Here is a 24,217-nt window from a genome sequence, read left to right as displayed (position 1 = left end):
TGTTGTTGTTGTTGTTGTAGTTGTTGGCGTTGCTGTAGGCGTTGTTGTTGCCGTTGTTGTTGCCGTAGTTGTTGTCGTAGTAGTTGTTGTTGTTGTTGTTCTTCTTCTACTTCTTCTTCCTCCTCAGGTTGTTGTTGTGGTAAGATGTAATTGTGAGCACGGGGATCAATCAAATAGAACGGAGCTGCAAGAAACAGGTTAGGGGATGTAGCTGTACGATACCAACTCATGTACTCGACGGTCGGTTTCATCTCATGGTCACTGACGGGGAAGTTGAGGACATATTGGCGACGGTCCTTCCACATCTGGCGGTGTTCGGGTGCAAAATCCTTCCAGTTTTGGTGTGTCCATTGATGATTGACTCGTTTGAGGTGCCACCGTCCCACGTCAATTGGAGGGTCTGGTATACGTTGGCGCATTCCGAACTGTAGCATAACACGGTCACTATGATGCATTTCAATGATGTTGTACCGGATTATGCAACACTTTGTGGTCCAAATTTCTGCATCCTGAGCTCTAGGCACATGCTCACATTCGAGATACGGTCTTCATATAAACTGCATGCATAAGAGTTATACATTATCTCGGGAAATTATTTATAAAAAATAAACATATAAAAGAGAAAAAGGTTAGAGATAATACTTGTTGAGGTCCTAGGTGATCAATCAGCGTGCGGTACATTGTTATATTTGACCGCGGATTTAGTTGGAAGTCCATACCTTTCACGCAAAATCTACAACATAAATGTAGTGGATTAGTTAGTCTGGAGTAGATCATAATCCACCAACTGTGTATTAAAATTTATGGTATACTAATAAATTACCTCAACGCATACAGAAAGCCCCAATCGCCATTGTTAACAGGGGCCAGTATGGGCATCCTCCACCACCCCCACACCTGCACCAACAGGGCGCATCCATAGAATGTGCAAGTATCAGCTTTGGAGGTCTTGCATAGGGATTGGTAGACCGTAGCCAGCACTGCAGACCCCCAGCTATACAGACCAACTCTAGTAAAATCCATTAACAAACGAAGATACATAAAATTAACCGTGTTACCAGTGCTATCTGGGAACAAAACGTTTCCAATTAGCAGGAGTATGTAACACCTAGTTTTCTGAAGTATGGTCTCTTGGGGAGACGCATCATCCAAATGAAACCGATCATAATAAAGCCTTAACCTCTTAAGGTTAATGCCCTGTCCCCTTGCACCAACCTGTCCCTCTACCAAGTCTATGCCAAGAGCCTGAAAGCATAAGGAGTTAGCCTGCATAACACAGCCATTAATTGCCTTACCGTCAACTGGAAGGCCTAGTAACATGTGTACATCTTCCAGGGTTATGGTGCACTCCCCTGTTGGAAGGTGGAACGTGTGTGTCTCGGGCCTCCAGCGTTCTAGCAACGCAAGAACAAATTTGTGGTCAATAGATGACTCGGCTATGGTACTAATCGGTCCGAAACCCGCCACTTCCAAGTATGGTTTTATGCGGTCGTCCGGAGAGATAGTAGAGTGACTACGAGTCCGGAAACGTCCAACGTCCTGGAGATAATAATGTATGCAAAAAAAATCAGTTACATATTCTCAGGCAGATGCATGTTATCAATGTTATACTAAAATACTTACATAGGTAGCGATGTTCTCTGGTGTTCCTCGGTTTGTATCGCCCATTGTTAAAAGAGACATGGTTGAAGTATGAAATCTGGAAGTTGTAGGCAGAAGGTTTAGTGTGGGAGTAGATGAGTGAAAGTGGTGAGGAGTCTGTCTGCAGAGCTATGTGGTTTATATACCCATCACACAAAAACGGTAACATTATGCATGTTGGACAACTCAACACTTCCATAGTTGATAGGTGTTGCGTGTGCAGAAAATGTTAGCATGCATGCTGACTAACTTTCGGTGAAAAGACATATGCATGTAGATCAGAAGTAGCTGTTGGATTAGGGCTGCATGCATGCTTTGCCTAGGGGGAATCCTTGCAGGAATCTATCAGGAATCGTGCAGGAATCATGCAGGCGCATGCTAGGGTACAGGATTTTGACGTAGATCGTTCAAACCTGGAACGGTATGTAATCACTTGTAAAAATCCAGAGTGTGGGTTTAGACTTTTGGCTTCTTATAGGAAGAGAAGTAATGCATGGAAAATAGGGTCGATTACGCAGAAACACACGTGTGTCAACCCTAACAATTCCCAGGATCATACAAAACTCAGTGCCGATCTCATATGTCAGGAGATCTTGCCTCTCATAAGCTCTGATCCGTCTCTGAAGGTTAAAAATATAATATCACACATTGTTACAACCTTCAACTACACTCCATCTTACAGAAAGGCGTGGGTTGCAAAAACAAAGGCAATTGAGACAGTCTACGGCAACTGGGAGGAGTCATACAAAATACTTCCCCGATACCTCAATGCGCTACATAGTTACGCACCTGGCACTGTTACTATTCTAGAGACATTGCCCGCGCATGCCCCGGATGGAAACCCTGTCCAAGGAAACGGAATATTCCATCGGCTTTTTTGGGCGTTCAAACCTTGTGTACGAGGGTTTGCACACTGTAAACCCATACTTCAAATTGATGGGACTTGGTTATACGGCAAATACAAAGGCACCATGCTCATGGCGGTTGCACAAGACGGGAACAACAACATATTTCCAGTGGCGTTTGCAATCGTCGAAGGTGAAACTGCAGCGGCTTGGAGTTTCTTTCTAAGGAACCTCCGAGAACATGTTGCTCCTCAGCCTGACATCTGTTTAATCTCTGATAGGCACGATTCCATAGAGAGTGCTTATAATAATCCAGCAAACGGATGGCATGACCCCCCTTCAAAACACGTCTATTGTATTCGCCACATCGCCCAGAACTTCATGCGGGAGATCAAGGACAGACATCTAAGAAAGGCCCTGGTCAATGCTGGTTATGCATTGACCCAACCCACATTCCAGCATTATCGGAGTGAGATTGTAATGACAAATCCAGAGGCAGGTAGTTGGGTAGATAATCTTTCCAGGGAGAAATGGACAAGGGCTTACGACAAAGGCGTGCGATGGGGCCATATGACAACCAATCTCGTGGAATCCATGAATGGCGTTTTCAAAGGCATTCGTAACCTTCCAATCACAGCACTGGTGGAGGCCACATACTTTAGGATGGCTTCACTGTTCTCAACAAGAGGCAGGAGATGGGGTGATGTTAGGCAATCTGGCCAACTTTTAAGTGATAGCTGCATGAAATTTATGCAACAACAATCGGCAAAAGCAAACACTCACCAAGTAACTTCTTTCGACCGATTCAGTCGCACGTTCAGTGTGCGCGAGACAATTGACCACAATGAGGGATTGCCAAGACAACAATATAGGGTTCTTCTTGATGAAGATTGGTGCGACTGTGGAAGGTTTCAAGCTTTTCGTATGCCTTGCTCGCACGTCATAGCTGCATGTGCGTATGCCCACCGCGACGCTATATCACTACTGTCTCCGATTTACAAGACTCAGACATTGCTTAGAGTTTACAGTGTTGCGTTTCCTGTGGTGGCCAAGGAGGATTACTGGCCTGACTATGAAGGAGAGGTAGTTTGGCACAACGACGCAATGCGGCGAAAGAAAAAAGGGCGTCCCAATAGTACACGGATTAGAACCGAAATGGACGTCCACGACAAAATGGAACGAAAATGCAGCATTTGTCGTCAGGTGGGGCACAATATAAAAAGATGCCCTAATCGTGGCTCGGGCTCGTCGCAAGTTTAGTATAATCTGTATTTTTTTTTAAAGCATCGTATCAGTTTCGCTTACCACCTCTTGTAACCTTGCCTCCGTCTTTCATCAATAAATTGTGCTTTAGTGAATAACCGAAATTGCCAAGGCAAACATTATTCAAACATATTCTTCTGTTTTTCCAAAATCGATTTATCAGACATTTTCCGGAATCGATTTATCAGACATATACCCGAACCGGTGCGCGAAAATACCCGAAACAGGTAAAATTTAAAAAAAAAATAGGCACAGCACATAGGAGCCAAATGAAATGGCGCCTATGTGTTGTTTTTGGAGTGCATGCGCCAATTGGATTGGCTACTTCCTTTTGCCCTAATTTTTTTAGGGTTTACGCCAAATGGATTGGCTAGTTAGGTATATATGCGCCAAATGGTTTGGCGCATTCACTTCCAGTCGGTCCCAAACCTAGACAGTTTGGTAAATAACCCGAAAACATGGTTTTTCTTGTATATTTTTTATTAAACATGGTTATTTTAATTTTTTTTTCTGCAAGAGGATTGTGCAGAGTGAAGGTGAAAAGATGAGTGCATTAAATAAGTCTAGGAAGATTCAAAATCAAAAGTTTCAAAGCAAGAGAATATTAATAATCCATCCAAACCCTTTCAGTTTACACAAACAATACATAACAAGCTAGAAAAAAAATAAAAACAAAACAAAGTCAGTTATGGAACAAGGTCAATCCTCAAAAGTCTTATGTGGTATATGCTTTGATTCTCTAACAGTCCATAACATGTTCACAAACACTTCATGCAATCATCCCTTTTGTACTAACTGCATCTCCAAGTATCTGAATATTCAAATAAACCAAAATGCTGCAAAAGTGACTTGTCCAAATCCAGAATGTTCCGTGGAACTGAAACCACAACATTTGCAATCCATTTTACCTAAAGAACTCATTGTTGAATGGGAATCTGCAATTTGCGAGTCTTCGATTTCTTTGAAGCAAAAGATTTACTGTCCTTATAAGAATTGTTCTATTTTGTTGGTGAATGACGGGGTAGAAGTCGTTACAAGTTGCGAATGTCCTTCTTGTCACAGACTATTCTGTGCACAAGCCAAATCGCATAGAACGCATTTGCGAGGAGTTGACGAAAACATACCTCTAATGCCAAAAAGATCTCCGGTCGAAAGCCTATCAGTTAAGCAGCTCCATCCGAATGCCTTAATTTTATACATGAAATTCATTAACCTATTTATGAACTATATTAAATAATTATGTACATATCATTAAATAACACTTTCTACTTTTTACAATTCTAAATAAGTTTGATATAAATCTGTATTATACATCTTAAAGTGGTATAACGAAATTGATTAGTTAAGTGGAAAAATTTGGCTAATCCACCACATAGTTTTTTTTTTTTTAATAAGCAATAAAATTCACTAAAGGGAGTATAAGGATTAAGGGATACTCCATCCAAATAACAAACGGAAAATTCTTACATCCTAAAACAAATGAGAGGTAGGATATTTTAAGTATGAAAATTACAAGAGTTTGCGAGCATAACCAATTCCTTCCGTTCAATATTATCTGCGCCAAACAATTGTCAAAAATAAAATTCTCATCCTTAAAAATGATTGCGTTTCGCTTCAACCAAATATTTCAAGCCATAGCCAACCAAATTACCGCTATGATATTCCTTTTGGTTAAACTAATGACCTTAGTCAGTATTCTATTTAGAATTATTCTCCATCAGAAAATAAGCAACTTAGGCGGAACTTTCACTTTACATAAATGATTAATTGCTAACAATTTTTCCGCCGGCAACGGAGGACCGGTCAGCTTTTCGCTAAACAAATTAAAGCAAGAATTAACCGTAAACTTTCCGTCCGCCTCCCTCTTCCACTCGAACCCGTCCGCGCAATCAGCAAGCAGACTTGAGGCCTGCACCTGTTCCATGAAATCCAGCCACAGAATCAGATTAATTCTGTTCTGGTTTTTTACCAAAGCTGGAAAATTCCAGCACCAAAACGGCCCCTTCCAACAGCCCGCATCCGCTACACTTATTGTGTGGTCTGCATCAAATAAAAAGATATCGGGGAAGGCTTCCTTCTAGTCTTGATCTCCAATCCAACGAGAGTACCAAAAAGAAATCTTCACACCATTTTCAGCATGACACTTAATCGCGGTTGTAAAGTGGTTATCCTTCAAAATAATGTGCCAAGACTTCAAAAAAACAAAATCTTAACTAGTAAAGTAAAGTAGGTTGGAAGAGGTGAAGATGTTATCTTGGAAATGGTTACACATCAAGTCTGGATCGATTGAAAATAATATTGCACCATGGTTCTCGCATCCGAAAGAGTGTTTGGGCTTCACGGAGGATTGAGATTTTGAATCTGGCATGGGTGGTTGATTCTGGTTGGTGGTAGCGGTGTTGTCGCGTGAGCGTGTTGCATTGTTGGTGGTCCACTGCAGTTTCAGGTGGCATCTGATAACGCGGTTCTTCATGTCAGGGAGTTGTTTGTCTGGTGCAGAAGGGCGTTCGGTCCAACCATTGTATTTCTTTGGTTTTTGCGTGGTGTCACTTGTGCTGCCTTGTGTGTCGGTGTTGCAGGGAGGTGAAGTTGTGGCTTGCTTTAGTTTATTCTGGTTTAGGAAAGTTAATTCTGCAGCTTTGCTCTAGTAGTTTTGGAGGATTTTGGGTGTGTCATAGTGATGGATGTGTTTTCTTCTTTAATTGGCCGACCGCGGTTGTTCATGGGTTGCACAATTAAGTGTTGTGAGAGGATTTTTAAAGCATTTTTAGTAGGTCTGTTCTGTTTTGGAAGCCATGATAGTGAGGTTAGAGTTGTGCGCCAAGGTTGGTTTTCAAGTCAGTTGCGTGTTCGGTGCCTTGCTTGCTCTCTACAGTGGGAATTCAGGTGTTTGTAGTTTTTGGTGTGCTCAATTGGTTATGCTGTAAAATTCTTTTCTCAATTTTTCCCCTCTGTTTGGTATAGGCCTGTTTGGTTGGGATAATTTGTTGGGGCTTTGTTTTGGTGTAGGTACAGTCTTATATTGTGACAGTTTCTAGTATTTTGATTTTTCTGGTGTGTTTATACTATATTTGGTCTAGCATCTTATGCTAGTGAGTTTAATAATACCAGCTTTTGCTTTTAAAAAAAAACGGAGCATGATCTAATTCAAAGTTTGGTTAATATCTGTCCAAACATCTAAAAGCAAGATCTGAAGTGGTAAAGAAAAAATGATTATTGAAGTATATAAAATTGTTTAATATATTTTATAATACGTGCCTAAACATAATTTTTTTTAAAGTAAAGTTGTACTTGAGAAGTTGCCAAAAATAAAATCTTAAGTTGTAAAACAAAGTTAATTAATTGACTATAAAACATTGAATAATTCAATTCAGAGTTTGGTTAATATATGCTAAGATATGGAAAGGTAAAGTAAAATTGGAAGAGTTTCCCTTAAATTTAAACACAAACAACTCATAACTTAGTACTCAAAATGGGACACTCATAACAATGAGTATTTATAATTGGATTTCTGAAAAAATTCTACATTGAATTTTTTTTCTAGCTTATTTCCTTTACTCTAATATGAGTGATTTTTACTGTTGGTTCAAATGTCCGTTGGATTTTGTGTGATCATTGCTAATTTGTAATCGGGCGAATACCCCTTTACTCGATTTTATTATTATTTCATTGCCTATAAAAAAATATGAGTAATATTATGAAATGAAGAACACAAGGGGAGACAAAATACAATTGTGCCACTGCACTTGAGGAGTATTGAATACTAGTATTATATAGATAGATATAAAAAACACATATTATTTACACTACATACTGTGGCAAATTATTCTATATTGTGCGTTAAAACTTATTATTGTCAAATTTTAAACATATATTTTTAATTTTCATTACAACATATTCTCATTATTACAAATGTATCATAATCTTCAAATGTATAATCTTCTTCTGACCCTTCTTTAGAGCCTTCTTTATTCTGGTAGCCATGTTTAATATGAGTTCAATAGACTCTTCATATTAGCTTCTCTAATTTACAATAGGATAGTTTTTCTATATCCTTGATGCTTGTCCTTTATTTTCGACAACTCTATCTCTCATTTTCTGAGTCTTTATCTTCTTTAGCAGACTACAGGTTGTAAGTTTCATTGTCTGGGACATCTTGCACAACCTTTTTACCAAGAAGGGCAGAATATTTGTCTTAAGCGAGATTACTTCAGTTTGAATATCATTAAAATGTCAATTATGGATTCCATCATAAATTTTGTACGTTTGTTAAACCCACGATATTCTCCGTTGTTACTGGAATACCACCAAAAAGATGTCTTCATCCCTCTTAAGATCAAGGTATCGTCTTTGTTCTCTACTAGCAATTATATTGCAAATACTTCCGAGCACATGAAAGTATTAAAAATTTTGCTTCCTCCCCTCTATATCTTATAATGAGTGGCCTTGGTATCTAGTTGAATGGTTACTCGATTGTGAATATGACAGATGATATTTATCTCTTTAAGTCAAAAGTAATACAAAACATTTTTGGCATGAATCATAACTCTAGCCATTTCTTACAAGATAAGGTTCTTCCTCTCAACAACACCACTTTTGCTAAGGTGTAGGGGTGGAAAAACGTGGCCAGCCCGTTGGGCATGTCCGTTTTATCCGCAATTTAGTGCGGGGAGGACTAAGGTTTTAGGCCATCACCCTTTAATGTGACCGCCCCACCCCGTTTTTCATGCGGACTTTTGCGGGCATGTAAATTACATAAAATTTTATATTTTTGGGCTTAATAGGTGTAGTGCCCCCGGGCTTAGTCCGCCCCGCCCTCACTTTTTTTTTAGGGGCGGGCCAAGATTTTAGGCTCGCATACTTAACTATGCCCACCCCGCCCCGCCCCATTTTTTTGTAGGGCGGGCCTAAACGGGGCGGGGATGCCTGTTTGACACCTATAGGTGTGATAGGAGCAGAAAACTCATGAGTAGGGCTGGAAATGAGTCGAGTCGAGTCGAACTCGCCTCAGCTGAGTTCGACTCGTTAAGAATTGGCCGAGTTCGAGTTTAAGACGAACTTTTTTTTCAGCTCAAACTCGACTCGTTAAGAATTGACCGAGTTTGAGTTCGAGTTTATCACAAACTTTTTTTCAACTCAAACTCGACTTGTTAGAAGTTCACGAACATCTCGGTTCAACTCGTTAGATTACTCTTGTTAGGTTCAACTCGCTTATTTCACGGACTTAAAAGTAATTTTTTAAAGTCTACTTTTATATAAAAATAAAATAAAAATTATAAGATTGAAATTTATACAATTAATTTTATTTGTATAATTATTTGTAGAAATATTTTTCTCACTTGAGAATATAAATTATCAATTAAAACTGTTAAATTAAAATAAAATATGATACTAAGATTTAGAGCAAATCTTCAAACCTACTCTTAAAGACAATATAATCTATCTCATATATAATCGAGTTGACTCATGAACCTAACGAGTCGAACTATGTATAGTTCAAGTTCAACTCATTTAGTTAACGAATCGAGTTTCGAACTATTTTCGAGTTAGTTTGGTTCATTGCCAGCCCTACTCATGAGTTATTCCTTGAGTAGTTCAGAAGATAGAGAATTTTGATTTCTCAAATTCTCTACCATGATCATTTTAAAAAATAAAGATCTTGCCAATTTCTTCTCCCTATTCACGACGTAAATGATGGCACAAAGCCTTAAAGACAATAAATGTATCAAACTTTTCATGATTGAAATCAACCCATGTTTATGTTGAGTGGTCATCAACACATACAAAGACATATTTCTTTCCTCCAAGCTGGCTCTAGACTTGCATAGGTCCTATGAAACCCATGGGAAGTAGATCAAACACACATATAGTGGTAAGATGTTGAACCTTATTATGTGACATTTAGGTCTGCTTTCCTACCTGAAAAATCCCCATAAATTTTTCTTCTTTGATCTTGAGATCAAGCAGGCCAACAATAACCTTATCAGAGACAATCTTCCTCATACTTTTGAGATTTAAGTGCCCAATTTTTTGTGCCACAACTTAGTTTCTTCAATTATGGAAATCAAACAAAACTGCGGTCGAATCTTATTAAAAGGTGACCATATCTAGCAGTTGTTTGTAGATTTGGATCTCTTCATTATTTGAACGTGGTTTTTGTTTGTAACTGTTTATTCAACATTATTGAAGTTGACATCAAATCTTGATCACTGAGTTGACTAATGCTTATAAGATTTGCAATAAGACAAAGAAAATAAGGATAATCTAACTTTTCCTTTCCAATAATTTTCCTTTGGCACCATCATCGAAAATAATCTAACTATTAGAATAAATTTTAATGTTTTTCAAATAGTTTCTTTCTCGTGTTTACAACAATCATTGTTAAAGTATCAATCTTCATGAGACGAGATCCTTAAAAGTGTATAGGCACACCAACATTTATGAGGGTGCAAATAAGATTTAACCACATTTTGGTTTATTTGAACTTTCACATACTTTTGATTATGTATATTGTTGGGAATATAAATGCATTGACGATTAAATTGAAAATTTAAGAGGCAAGTTTAAATTTATTTAGGGGACAATTTGATAAATTTACACTACAACATTTATTGCTTCTGGCAACACTTTTATATGCAACATGTGTAAATTGTTGCCTAAAAAAATATCTGGCAACAATTTTTGGCTGTTGCCAAGAGAATTCTCGCAACACCTCACAATTGTTCCCTAAAATACTTCTGGGAACGATTTTCAAACATTCCTATAATTTATCTTTGGCAATAATTAATAAATGTCCCCTTTAATACTTTTGGGAACAATTTTAAATTGGTACATTATTTTTAACAAAGTGTTACATTTTAAAAATGTTGTATAAATATTTCAACAATAACAAATAAATTAAGCGGCAATTATCTCTTAGAACATTATAAAATTTATTTAATTTAATAATTAAAATATTTTTTATGATAGAAATATTACAAAAAAAATTATAATGAAAATATATAAAATTAACTTAATAAAATTATACGATAGAAATACTATAACATAATTAATACTGTCATATGCTGAAATAGTAAATTTATTTGATACACTCACGTTAAAATAATTGATAGTGTAGATATATTGAAGTGCTTTATTATAATTAGTATATTTTTTTTGACAAATACTGATTAATATAATTATAAACAAATTCTGCTTTTTTCATAGAACACTAACACTCTTGAAATTTTCTTGCGCCGTAACCCTAAAAACCCAAATCGATATATCCCTCCCCAAATAAGTTTTTCCTTGTTTCATTTTCATGCTATAGATTTATTTTCTATTTCATTCTAGTTTTGTATTTCATTTGACCATTCACAATCCAAATCAAATTTTGTTTTTCACCTCAAAACCCCAATTGACATTCCCCTACAAAAACTTGAATCGATTCAACTATCTTCATCAAAATCAATTTCTAAAGTCACTACCGAAATCAATTCTTCTCCTTCCTAAGATCGTTCTTATTTCTGTTTTCAAGTGGACGGGACGAGTTTGAAGTATGCATTACCCTCTCATTTTGTTATCCCTCGGTTCAACTGCGATCCAACTTCGGTAAGAAACATTACCTTTTGTCTCATATTCTTTAATATTTTTCTACTGATTTCAAAGTTGGAATAGTGAATGTATAGTTTGGGTGTTGAGTTAAGATCTTTGTTTGCTCTCATGTTTCTAAGATTAAGCTAGTTTTAATGTAATAATTTAATTTAATTTTTGGTTTCAATAGATTTTAAAGATTGTTTCCTTTTAAACTCAATGTTTCAATATGTATTGAAGATTTTTCTCCTTATCATCTACCGTTGATGTTTATGCTATTCAATTATACTTGTGACAACAACACCATAATTATTCAATTGATGCGATATACTTGTAAATTCTATTAGTTTTATGGTAACAGGAAGAATCCAAAATATTTGGAATAAGAAAGGTGAAAATTATTTGATGTCTATTCCATGTGCATAATAAGAAAACAAAATATGGATAAAGTTGTTTCTGGTGTGCTTTATGTATATTCCTGCCATAATTATTTGAAAATGGAAATGAAAGAAACCACTTAATGATCATGCATGATACTACTATGTGTTTAATACTTCTCTGCAACATATGGCCATGTTTTGTAATTTCATATATAGCTAGGTTTTAGTAGTTACATTTTAGTACAGATGCTTCCATAATTCAACATTTACGTTATTTGTGTTAAATAAAGCTATTACTGAATGTATTTTAAAGTTTTATACCCATCTCTAAATGAGACTCAAGTAATACAGGCTAGAAATACAATGCGGGGGAAGCTGATAATGCAAATTTTTTTTAGCATTGCTTCTTCAAATAGTCAAGTAACACTGTCAATTGGAGTTAACCCGAGTTACCGCCACCTGCGCCTTCAAATGTTTAATTATATTTTGATTTTCTTCTAATTGTTTTATACAATGTTTTATTTGGTTTTGTTTATTTATTTTACTTATATTTTTGAATTTGGATATATTTGATAGACAGGTTGAGTTTGTAAAAAAGAGGGTTTTTCTTTTGGAAAAGGGGCTCAATGTTGAGTACTAGAAAGAATACTTTGTAAGTGTATCAACAGTTTGTCAGAGTCAACTTTTGTTTAATTATCATTCTGTTTCATAGTCCCATTTATTTATTTATTTATTTATTTATTATGTTTACCATACTTTAATAGGGCTTTAACTGTAACCATTATGTTACAAATACCGCATGCGGGAAAGTAAAGGAAAGATAGCAAGTAAGAGAAAAGTTTAGACAGAATCTAAGAGATGCTTGATGTAAACTAAGAGAAAAATATAGGTGGTGATAGTCCCGTTTTTTATAGTTAGAATGTAGAATTGAATCGTAAACTAATGTACTCACTTTGAAATGCAGAAAGCTTTCCGCCCCCCTCAAGATAGGACCATGGTTGTTGCGTGCCTTGCTAAAGTTGCTCAGAACATGGATTTTTCTATTGCAGAATATATGGATGTAATTCTGTTGAAACATCTAAAGTCAGAGCTCTTGTAGGCAAAGTTTGTTGTCATCTAATTTCATTATAGTTAAATAAACTAATTATTTTGTCATTTTTCTAGACTTATACTTCTAAGTGTTGAATTTATAGTATTAAGTAATGTTAGACATTTTGTGTCTATTGTGTGTAAGTATTAAACTTTAAAAAACTATAAATTTTGTCATCTTGCTAGATTTTATTAACACAACTTTTATGGTACATGTAATTTATGATTGGTGTAATTCTAGTTTGAGTTGTTTATTTTCTAAAAAATATTCCTAAATAACGTATAGAACATTTATCAAATGTTTTCACTATTTCAGTTTTAGAAGAAAATTGGTAATTGTTGTCACGAATGACAACATTTGAAAACTGTCCCCATAGAGTATTTTCACTCTACCACTTTTAGAGAACGTTTTTCAAACGTTCCATTTTTTAAGCAGCACATTAAAAGCGTCGCCTAAGATGTCGCGGAAAAGCGTCCCCTTTCCTAGAGTTTAGGGCACGTTTTAAGAAAGTGTGGCCAAAAAGCGCTAAAAAACGTCCCCTTAAATAATAGGCAACGCTCGTATAGAGGACGGCTGGAAATCGTCCCCTATTCTTTTAGGCAACGTTTGTCTCAATTTTGGCAACACTTTTCACTGTTGTCAAAGATGAAAAATGATGTAGTGTTAAAAACCTAATAATTTGAAAAAATATGATAATATTATCTAATTTGAAGATATGATTATGTATAATGCTTCAATTTCATAAATTCAAACATGATTATGTATAAGAGAAAATTCCGTAGATACACTTAGGGAACAATTTTAAGAAGATTTCATAATAATTTAGTTAAGAGAAGATTCCGTAGATATACCTACGGAACAAATCAACAAAAGTGTTTCCGTAGATACACCTTCGGAATCAGCGGGTATTTTTGGAAACCCGCATGATATGTGAGAAGTCCAAGGGGTGGAATAAGATACTTTCTAAAAAAATTACCAACCATAACTTCCCATTCTCATATTATTTTAACACATTTATTTTTTAATTTTTAATTTTTAAAATTTAATTAAAATAAAATCTTAAAATATTTCTGAAAATTTTATTCATTTATCAAACACATTGATAGAAATAAAATTCCTGACAATATATTTTTAGAAATGATATTCTCAAAAGTATAATTTTAATCTATAAAAAACACAACCTTTAAAAAACTGCATTTAAAGTTGGAAAACAAAATATCAACAACTTGGAAGTCATCATAGTTTAAACGGGACAACTTCTCTACCCATCACAAAAAGTTGGATAGTGTACCTCCAAACAATCACATGATTTCATCTTATTTAACATATTTAATTATTTATTAAAATACTACAAATGTTTGTTGTTTTTCAAAGCATCTACTATCTATCCATTATTAATCAATTGACCATTCTACCAAAATTGTCCTTTCACCAATAAAAAAATACACTAACTTTTGGATAAAATGGTAACTAACAAATACACCATTCCATTTTACACTTTTTTGGCAGATTTCGCCAAATGTCCATGTCTCATTGCTCCAAATTAAAATACATTATTTCCCTCCTTTTGAGTCTTCCCAGTCAACTAAAACACTGTCTTTCTTATCTCTCCTACTTTATCTTTCATGTTTCTCTTCTCTTCCGCAGAGCATTGTTTACAACCATCTTCATCTTTATCTTTATCACAGGTTTGTTTACAACCATTTCAGCCTTAAATCATCTTGCATCATCTTCAACTTATGCAGATTTCATTTAACTTGTCCGATTTACCTTTTTTACGCCCTTTCTTACAGCAATCGTAGAACATTGTTACAGTTTTGGTTTTGAGTCTCTTGAACTATTGATTTGTTAAAGCATTGAGCATTGTTAAAGTTTCGATTTTATCAACTGTTGTGCACAAGTTTGCTTATTTCCAAATCGTCTGATGTTTTAACTTTTCTTATTTCCATCTGTTCTGCTTAGCTATGCTTATGTACATCTTTTCTACTTAGCTATGCTTAACTTTGCTTATAAAGTTTATGTTTTAACTTTGCTTATTTCCATCTGTTCTACTTAGTTATGCTTATTTCCAAACGGTTTGATGATTTAACTTTGTTTGAATATGGTGTTGCTATCATCATTTCACATTCTTTGAAAATGTTGTTGTTAACGTTTTATTTCAGAAACTTTGTACTTTTGCATTTGTTATTCCTATTTTTTCTTATTTTTAAATGTTATGATGATTTAACGTTGTTTCAAAATGGTGTTGCTTCATACGTTTTCATTAAAGTATTTTGTAAATGATTTCTGTATCACCATTTTTTACTTTTCCTTTGGCCTGTTATGCTCCTCATAGTTTTCTTGCACTTTCACAGCGTAACGACAATGTCAAGGGCTCCAATTCTTATCAAGGACCTGGTAAAAGAAAACCAAGTGTGGAAGACCAAGCTCTTGAAATCATTTAGGATACTAAAATATTAGGAAGCAATTATATATTTATTAGTCAGTAGGAAATCATTTAGGATTGGAGATTAGTTGGGTTGGGAGATACTAAACTCTTGAAATTCTAGAAAGGAAAGACCAAGACTATCATGTATTTTCATATTCCCCATTCGATGGTTAGTTTACCATTCTGTTTCTGTAGTAATCCTACTCTATTGTCACTTATTCCTATATGTAGGGCTATTATCGGGTAAATTCGGATCGGACCGAAACATTGATGGACTGTTTTTTTGACCGAAACCGGACCGTTACCTCGGATATCCGACAAAAGTATTCAATAAAAATTCAATATAGTATTATTTTTGATATCGGATAAAAAAATTATCCATTCCCGGACCGAGTAACATTTTGGCCGATCCATTGGTCCGGTTCTACCGGTCCGATTTCCGATCCGGTTCTTGGATCCAGAGGTCCAAAAACAGCCCTAGCTATATGTAGCTATTATGTTCTGTTCTATTTTCACTTTCAGTTAGAACATAATGTGTGTAAATAAAAACATAATGCTTAAAGGTTCGTTTAGATGCACTAAAATAAATATCACAATTTAGACTACTGATTTTGTGATATAATATTCAACATAATACGCTGCAGTATAACCAAGAACCAGCTAAATACTATCTCATGTACCACCTGCTGTAAGATATCCAACCTTTTCTCAAAAACAGCAAAAATGCAAGGGAAGGCTGTTTTCTTAGTATTGGACGGATGTGACAGGCTCATACATCTCTGGGTGCAGGTATAGGTTGTTACTTTTGTGCATTTGAACTATGATCATCAATTTCTTAGCTTACTCTACCTTAACACAAATACATTTTCTTAATACTTATAGCATGTGCTGTCACTATCCGTAGCATGTGCTGTCACTATCCGAACCCAACAAAAGAGTATTATATTTCCAATGCACAAAATAGTGCTTAATTTCTTTTTGTTTGTACAACATATATTATAACAAAATCGAGTACTGCTTTTTGAAATCAATGTAATAACAAAATTGCATTGCCCTGCTATTCTGAAATCAATATAATAATGTAACAGTTTAATTCATATTCATAGTTTCAGTGATTTTTTTAGTTAGTCCAATTCAATTGTAAGTGTAAATGTTCAAAGTGATATATTAAATTTATATTTTAGTTGAAACGTACTATAGCAATTCGGGTCACACATAGCCTTCATCATTTTTACCTAAATCAAGCAGTAAAAAAAGTTTTCAAAAATTAAGAACGGAAAGAAGATTAAGAGAGGAAAAATGATACTGGAAGTATGTCTATTAGTTAATATTTTACTACAGGACCTTGCGAATTGATATAATTTGTTTAAAAAAGAAAAAAGTTTGAAGTAGTAGAAGATCTCATGAAGTGGGTTTGAAATTGATCATTAATGAAAATACCAGTCAAAGTACTCTTCAATGGTGAATTATGTTTTTCATAGATAAGAAAGAGAGTTTATCTTTTAAACTGAGTGATAGAAATAAAAACTATTTATTATCAAGTGATAAGATTAAGAAATATTGTAGAGAAAAAGGTGTGGCCATAAATACAGCAGTAAAAAGTACTCTATCATTTTCTTGTGTATCTGTAAGCTATTATCCTATAAAATAATAAAAGTAATATATAAGCAGTAAAAAGTATGCTTATCCTATATAAAACTAGTCAGAGACCCGTGCTGTCGCCCGGGTGTATTATTTATGGTGTAGTAATTTTTGAACGATATGAAAAATTTGAAGTAAAGAAGTTTGATCAAATTGCATATATAAAATAAAAATTAAATAAAGAAATTTGACCAAATTGCATATATAAAATGGAAATTAACTATTAAAAAAAAACTTTACTAATAAGATATAAATAGTATGAAAATTAGGTTCTAAGTTAAAATAATGATCCACAAAAAAGATTTTAAGATAGTCGTACTCCCGCACAAGTGAATATATTTGCTACGATATAAAATATATTTAGACGTAAATTTGAAATGAGATATTTAATTGTAAAATAAAAAATTATCGTAAAATTTAATTGCATTAAATAATCATATAAAATAAAAAGAAAAAAGGGAAATTTGAAAATAAAGATTTTAATTTTCAAATAAAAGTTATTGTTGATTGAAATAAAATAGACATTGTGTTGAAAGTGACCCGTAAGAGTAAACATTTTATTATCGTATTCATGTGTTGATTTTGTGTAAAATAGATAATTTGGTCAATTAAATAGTAATTGCTTGATATTAGATGATCATAAAAATCCAATGTATTAAATAACCATATAAAAAAGAACATGTGGAAGAACATGTGAGTTGGAGAAAAAAAATTAAAATTGTAACAAACCAAATGTAAAATTTTATATATAAATATAAAATATGAAATAATTTACTTAATTGTAAATTGAACAATATATTGATATAAGTGTATTAAATAATATTTAAAAATAAATTTTTCTCCTCTTTCATTCATATTTTGCCTAAAGTTAACTTTCCCTCTTAAAAGTTAGATAATTCTTACCTGTTTATCAAAAATTAGATCTCTAACTTTCATTTTTCTAAAATTTGTCTACAATTTGTCTAAAATTTATCTAATTTCTCTCCTAAAAGCTACATTTAACAATGTCTAAAATTTATCTAATTTCTCTCCTAAAAGTTACATTTAACAATTTTTGTTAAAAAATTGATATTCCATTTCATACAATACAAAGAATGAGTGTAGTAGTTGGATACCATGTCATGATTATTAAGAAGAAACAATAGGAACAACAACAAACACGCAGACACGTTCAAGTTTACTTTATTTAATTAGCAGAGCAAGTGTCTTCTTAAACATCCCCTCTTGAATTAATGATGGGACAACTTAATTCATGAATCGGAATCATGACAGACACACATCATGGACCTTGTTTGTCTTAATGGGTGGGATTGAAATCTTCGAAAGCCAGACAGATTAAAGTAGCAGCGACAATTTATCTAAAACAAACACAGAAATGGGTTGGTTAGGACCAGAATAAGGGTAGAAATCCATTCAAATTTATCATTATTATATGCTATTATTAGCTATACAATACCATGTTAGGATATTAATAATAAATAATTAGCATAGTGATTCACAATAATAAATATATTTCTAGTAAAATAGTTATCACACCAACCAGGGCCAATTGTTATATCACACAATGCATGCTACATGGCCATTGGCTCCCAGCTCAGACCTGTAACAGTGCATTGTTAAAATGAACAACAATTAAGGCATTTAAGGCATTGACAAACCAAGGATGTAAAACAGATTTTTTGAACTTTCCTTCATCAATCATGTTAAAGTTACCATCACTCCATCAATGAAAAACAGAAAGAAAAATTGTAAATTGAACAGCTAACATATTTAGACAAGCTGAATTTCTACCAGCAATAGCCATATATTTAGACGGCACGAATCATGATTTAATCCGAAAAATGTAAATTGGATTGTAAAACGTAAATAGTAAATTGGACAGCAAGACTCTATAAACACTTGCCTTGTTTTTGGCATAGCTCACAAACGCACAGTGCAGATTCATTCTGGTAGACTATAATAACATCAGAAGTAAGAAATCAAAGACAAAGCCCCAGAAACATAATAGCAAAAGGTCTAAGTGAAATTATTAAATAGATTAAGGGATGTATTTTATAAATGAGTTCTTCAGGATCAGAAATGTACTTTAAGAAGGTTTTAGGAGCCAAGGCTTAATAACTGCAAAGGAGATACAACTCCACATGTCAAGGATATTTGCCTGAATCTTGTGATACAGATAAAAAAAAATTATGACATATAGATCTATCATAACAGGAAATTATCACTTCATTTTATGTAAATAAAGAAATGAAATAATAAGGAAATGGAATGGACCTGAAATCTGAAGATATAATAATCATCTCCATGAGAAACCAAAGTGATTAAGTGATTCAGTCAAGGATGATATGTCGTCCAATGACACTTTCGTCGGACAACCGAAGCAAATTGCTTTGTTCCTCGAAATGTGAGTCATCCACTGCATTGTGGTGCTCCTCCGCTCATGTTTTGTTAATTCCCGATAAACATGTGCTTTGGACAGAGCCTTTGTAATTCCCATAAGTGTTTCTACAATTTGATAAAGCCCATCAAGCATCTGCAAAATTTTCTTCAAAATCCAACCAAACCAAATGCCCAAGTTCTGGAAGAGCTTGTCTCATCTGTCATACAGAATATTAACAAAAAGAATATCCAAAAACTATGCGTGTCTTCTTCAACTCAGCATTTGCTACAGACTCACAAATGCATCTTGAATATCACCCAATATAAACTCAATGAATTGGTAAGCAAAATAAAAGAGGAATGAGAAGTACCCATTAACTGAAAGGATGAAACCATATCCTGCAAACTAATAACATTTTTACATAACCATATTCATATCTTATTTGACAAAATTAATTCAACAGAGAACAATATGTAAGTCACCCCTAAGGCACTAACTGTGCAATTGAAAAAATCCAACCACCTTCCCACAACACTGATCAACCCCATCAAAGTCACCAACATCCCTTTCCCACAACGGAATTAACTCATCCTCGTTTCAAATATCTGCACCACATGATAAAGAAGTTTTAAATAAACAACGTCAAGAAATTATCATGCTAGCAAAATTGCCCAGTTTAGTTCCTTGAGCGTCCAGTAATGATTATCATGTTGAACTCACGACAAGGTCTCCTGTAATTCATTTACATTAAAAAATCATTTATATATTAAAAAACATTTGATTTAATTAAAGACACAGTATTATACTTACACATTCAGTAAAAACTCTCTGAACTTCGGGATCGACAGCATGATCCTTGCCCACACGAGCTTCCCTCCACAACACATGTTCAGGAAGTGAGGTTTCCTCACTTTTAGTCTCCTCTAACTATGCATTGACACAAATGATAAAATCATCAAATAAAACACATTTAGACAATTAATTAAAACGCATTTCTATTTACTTACAATTTTATCCTCCAAGCGTGCATATCCCAAACGCCCTTTTTTGTATGGATATGCGGGTTTGGATGCTCTCTCACTATTCTTGGCACTCCTTTTCCGAAAATCTTCATCTCTTTGCTCTACAAACTTAGCCCAATCTTCTTCACCAATGAAGATCTCATACTTTTTTGGCCGTCCCGGTGCCTCTTCAAGAAAGTTTCCATCTTTATCCTTAAGATAAGTGTTTGTCAAAAAAGCTTTCCACCCTCTATATCTTTTGCCGGCCAAACCAAGTATGTAGCGTCTACGATCATCTGGTATCTCAAAAGTCCTCTGCAAAAAAACATACGCATAGTGTGTTAGTATAAGTAATTTAAACAATTTATCGTCAAGATAATAACAACAATTAACCATATATGATATATACCTGAAGCTCGTCCCAAATCGCGTCTTTTTTCTCATCCAAGTCTTTGCTTTTCATATTCCATCTAGCTACGGAGACCGGAATATGCATACGAACAAGTGTACCAATATAACTTGTCAACTTTGCAGAATTAGGACCAATTGCTTGTTTATCAGAATTCCATTCCAATCGGTATACTAATCCTTGGTCTCTATGTCGAACGATTCCCTTCATGATAGTGATGCCTCGTGCAACTTCTTTTGCTTCAGTATCAGGTGGAGCATTTGTATCCGTGGCATCTCTTTCTTGAGCATCTCTTTCTTGTGAGTTTTCAGGTGGAGCATCTCTATCCGGAGCCATTTAACCTGTATCAAACAAACTAAAGCACATTAGTACACTATTAATAAGCTAACAATCTATACAAGTAAAATGGAAGTCAAACCATGCATGTACAAGTAAATCGGAAACGAAATCGGTACAAATCAAAATAAGCGTCAAAAAATAAAGTTGTCGGAATTGAACGAAATTTACATGGCTATGGTAAAACGTCCCCACGGACTCAAAAATAAAGTCGGTTTTCCGAAATTCAGACCCTAAGCCCGACTTTTGATTACGGGCAGAAGCAAATCCGATAAAAAAACAGTCCCGAAATGTAAAGATAAGTGCATGAGCAGCTCCGGAGTCGTCAAAATAGTATATTTACATGTAAAGAAGTCGACAAACGGATACATGGTTCAAAACAAATTAGTCGGTAAAAATTGAATAAAATAATCGGTACAAATTGAATAAAACAATCGGTACAAATTGAATAAAACAAATTGAATAAGTACTATACTATTGAATAAAACAATCGGTACAAAGTGAATAAAACTATTACCTTTATCACTAACGTCTCTTTCTTTTCTTGGTAGGATTGTGTTCAACGCGTCTCTTAACAACACGGACGGTTGGATTAATCCAAATACCCTCATTATGATCATTTCTAGTACAAGATTCATTCTCATTTTGATCGCTTCTTGTACAAGAATCAATGCCAACACCAATATCACCTTGATCTTCAATGTTTTCATCAACTATTTTGTTAGATAAAAGCACTATAGACCATTTCGTACTTGAAGGATCATTGACATAGAACACTTGTTTAGCTTGAGAGGCTAGAATGAAAGGCTCATCTTTGTACCCTACCCTATTGAGATCCACTTGTAAAAATCCTGACTTATCCATTCGTATGCCACTATTATTTTCAACCCACTTGCAACCAAATACAGGAATCTGAAACTTCGCGTAATCAAACACCAAAATGCGCTCGATAACCCCAAAATATGACAAATTTGCAAATTTCGGATTTAAGTCATTCGCACTTGATATGTGCATTGCTTCAGCCACCAAGGTAACACCACTATTTTGCATAGTACTTTTATCATCCTGTTCTTTGGTATAAAATGTGTATCCATTAATTGCGTATGCGCTATAAGAAAGCACAATTACAGTTGGACCATAGGCTAAGCATCTCAACCTTTCTGTTACTGAAGCAGGATCTGAACGATACTTTGAATAAATATGATCCCTAAACCACGGTATGAAACTTCGATTGTGCTCTCGTACTATCCAGTTCTCATTTCTATTTGGATTTAAATCTCGGAGAACAATCTTGTGCATTTCAACATACGGCTCAACCTCAATCTCATTGTGCAGAACATACAAGTGCGCTTGATCCCGTTCGACCATTGATACTGTCACAACTTTATTTCCAATTAGCCTTTTTCCTTCTTTTTTTTCGACAATATGAGACTTAGGGAGTCCAATAGATTGAACATTTGACAGATATTCAGTACAAAACTCAACCGCTTCTTCAACAACGTATCGTTCCGCAATACAGCCCTCCGGTCGACTTCTGTTTTTCACGTACCCTTTTAATATTTTCATATAACGTTCAGCAGGGTACATCCATCTCATATAAGCTGGTCCGCACAATTGTGTCTCTTTCACAAGATGCACGACTAGATGAACCATTATGTCAAAAAACGAGGGAGGAAAATACATTTCAAGATCACATAAAGTAACAACTATCTCTTTTTGCAATGTTGGTAAGATCGCGGGATCGACCACCTTACTGCAAATTGACCTGAAGAAGAAACACAGCTTAGTTATTGCGCTTCTTACTTTTTCTGGAAGAATAGAACGTATACCTATTGGTAAAAAATGTTCCATTATAACATGACAATCATGCGTCTTCAAACTCTTTAACTTGAGGTCTTTCATGGACACAAGTCTTCTAATATCTGAAGAGTAGCCTTCTGGAACTTTAACTTCACTGAGAAACTTACACAATGTTTTCTTCTCCTTTCTAGATAGAGTGTAAACAGCAGGTGGCAGATATGTTCGTCTTCCTTTCGTCACGGGTCCCAATTCAGTTCTCATTCCCATGTTTACCATGTCCTTCCTTATGTTAAGGCCATCCTTAGACTTTCCTTGTATATTGAGTAACGTACCTATGACGCTGTCAAATACATTTTTTTCAATATGCATAACATCCAGGAAATGTCTTACGTACAACGTCTTCCAATATGGAAGTTCAAAAAAAATTGACTTCTTCTTCCACCCACCCTTGACAAGTGAATGTGCAAAAGGCTTGCCAAACTGAGTGCTCACATCTTTCACCTTTTCAAAAATTTGATCACCTGACAAAAAAGGCGGGGCTGTACCGTGTTCGGCCTTTCCGTTGAATGCTTTTCTCCACCCACGGTAGTGATGATTAGAATTTAAGAATCTACGATGGCCGAGAAAGACATTCTTCTGACAAAGCTCCAATCGTGTCGTATCGGTTTCATCTTCACAAACGGGACACGCCTTTTGACCTTTATTGCTGTACCCGGATAGATTTCCGTATGCTGGAAAATCATTAATTGTTCCAAACAACATCGCCCTCAAGTTGAAACTTTCCTTCCTATACCCATCGTAAACCTCCACACCGTTCTCCCACAAAAACTTTAAATCTTCGATTAAGGGTGCCAAGTATACATCTATGTCATTCCCTGGTTGTTTAGGCCCAGAAATTAGCATAGATAACATCATGTACTTACGCTTCATACATAGCCACGGAGGTAGGTTATAGATCATAAGAATCACAGGCCATGTGCTATGCGAGATACTTTGAATACCATGCGGGTTCATTCCATCAGTAGACAATGACAACCGAAGGTTTCTTGCTTCTTTTCCAAATTCAGGATATTCAGTATCAACTTTCATCCATTGTGGTGAGTCTGCCGGATGTCGCAACTTTCCATCAATAATTCTTTCATCTGCATGCCAAGTTAAGTGTCTTGAATCGGTCTCACTACGATACATGCGTCTAAATCTCGGAATTATAGGAAAATACCATAAGACTTTAGCAGGAGACAACTTTTTCTTATATCGAGGGGCACCACATTTAGGACACTCATTCAACGCTGCATACTCGTTTCGAAACAAAACGCAATCGTTTGGACATGCATGTATCTTATCATAGCTCATGCCAATAGAGGACAACATCTTTTTGGCTTCATACGTTCGATTGGGAAGAACATTATCCTCTGGTAGCATATCTTTCAT

The 24,217-nt window shown here is 35.0% G+C and overlaps 1 long non-coding RNA gene across 2 annotated transcripts; it reads left to right on the top strand.

The window, feature by feature from the left end:
* Positions 1-10,975: 10,975 nt before the first annotated feature.
* Positions 10,976-12,924, top strand: LOC131662218 (uncharacterized). 2 transcript variants are annotated; one of them, XR_009301435.1, is made up of 4 exons: positions 10,976-11,339; positions 12,282-12,353; positions 12,466-12,590; positions 12,666-12,924. It is a non-coding gene; the product is annotated as an uncharacterized LOC131662218 (long non-coding RNA). The 2 variants fall into 2 exon arrangements; XR_009301434.1 differs by having other exon boundaries at positions 12,278-12,353.
* The last annotated feature ends 11,293 nt before the right edge of the window (positions 12,925-24,217 follow it).

The sequence above is a fragment of the Vicia villosa genome, linkage group LG3 (genome assembly GCF_029867415.1).
Source record: "Vicia villosa cultivar HV-30 ecotype Madison, WI linkage group LG3, Vvil1.0, whole genome shotgun sequence".
Lineage (NCBI taxonomy): Eukaryota > Viridiplantae > Streptophyta > Magnoliopsida > Fabales > Fabaceae > Vicia > Vicia villosa.
The sequence above is the reverse complement of the archived record's forward strand: the minus strand, read 5'-3'. Positions and strand labels throughout refer to the sequence as shown.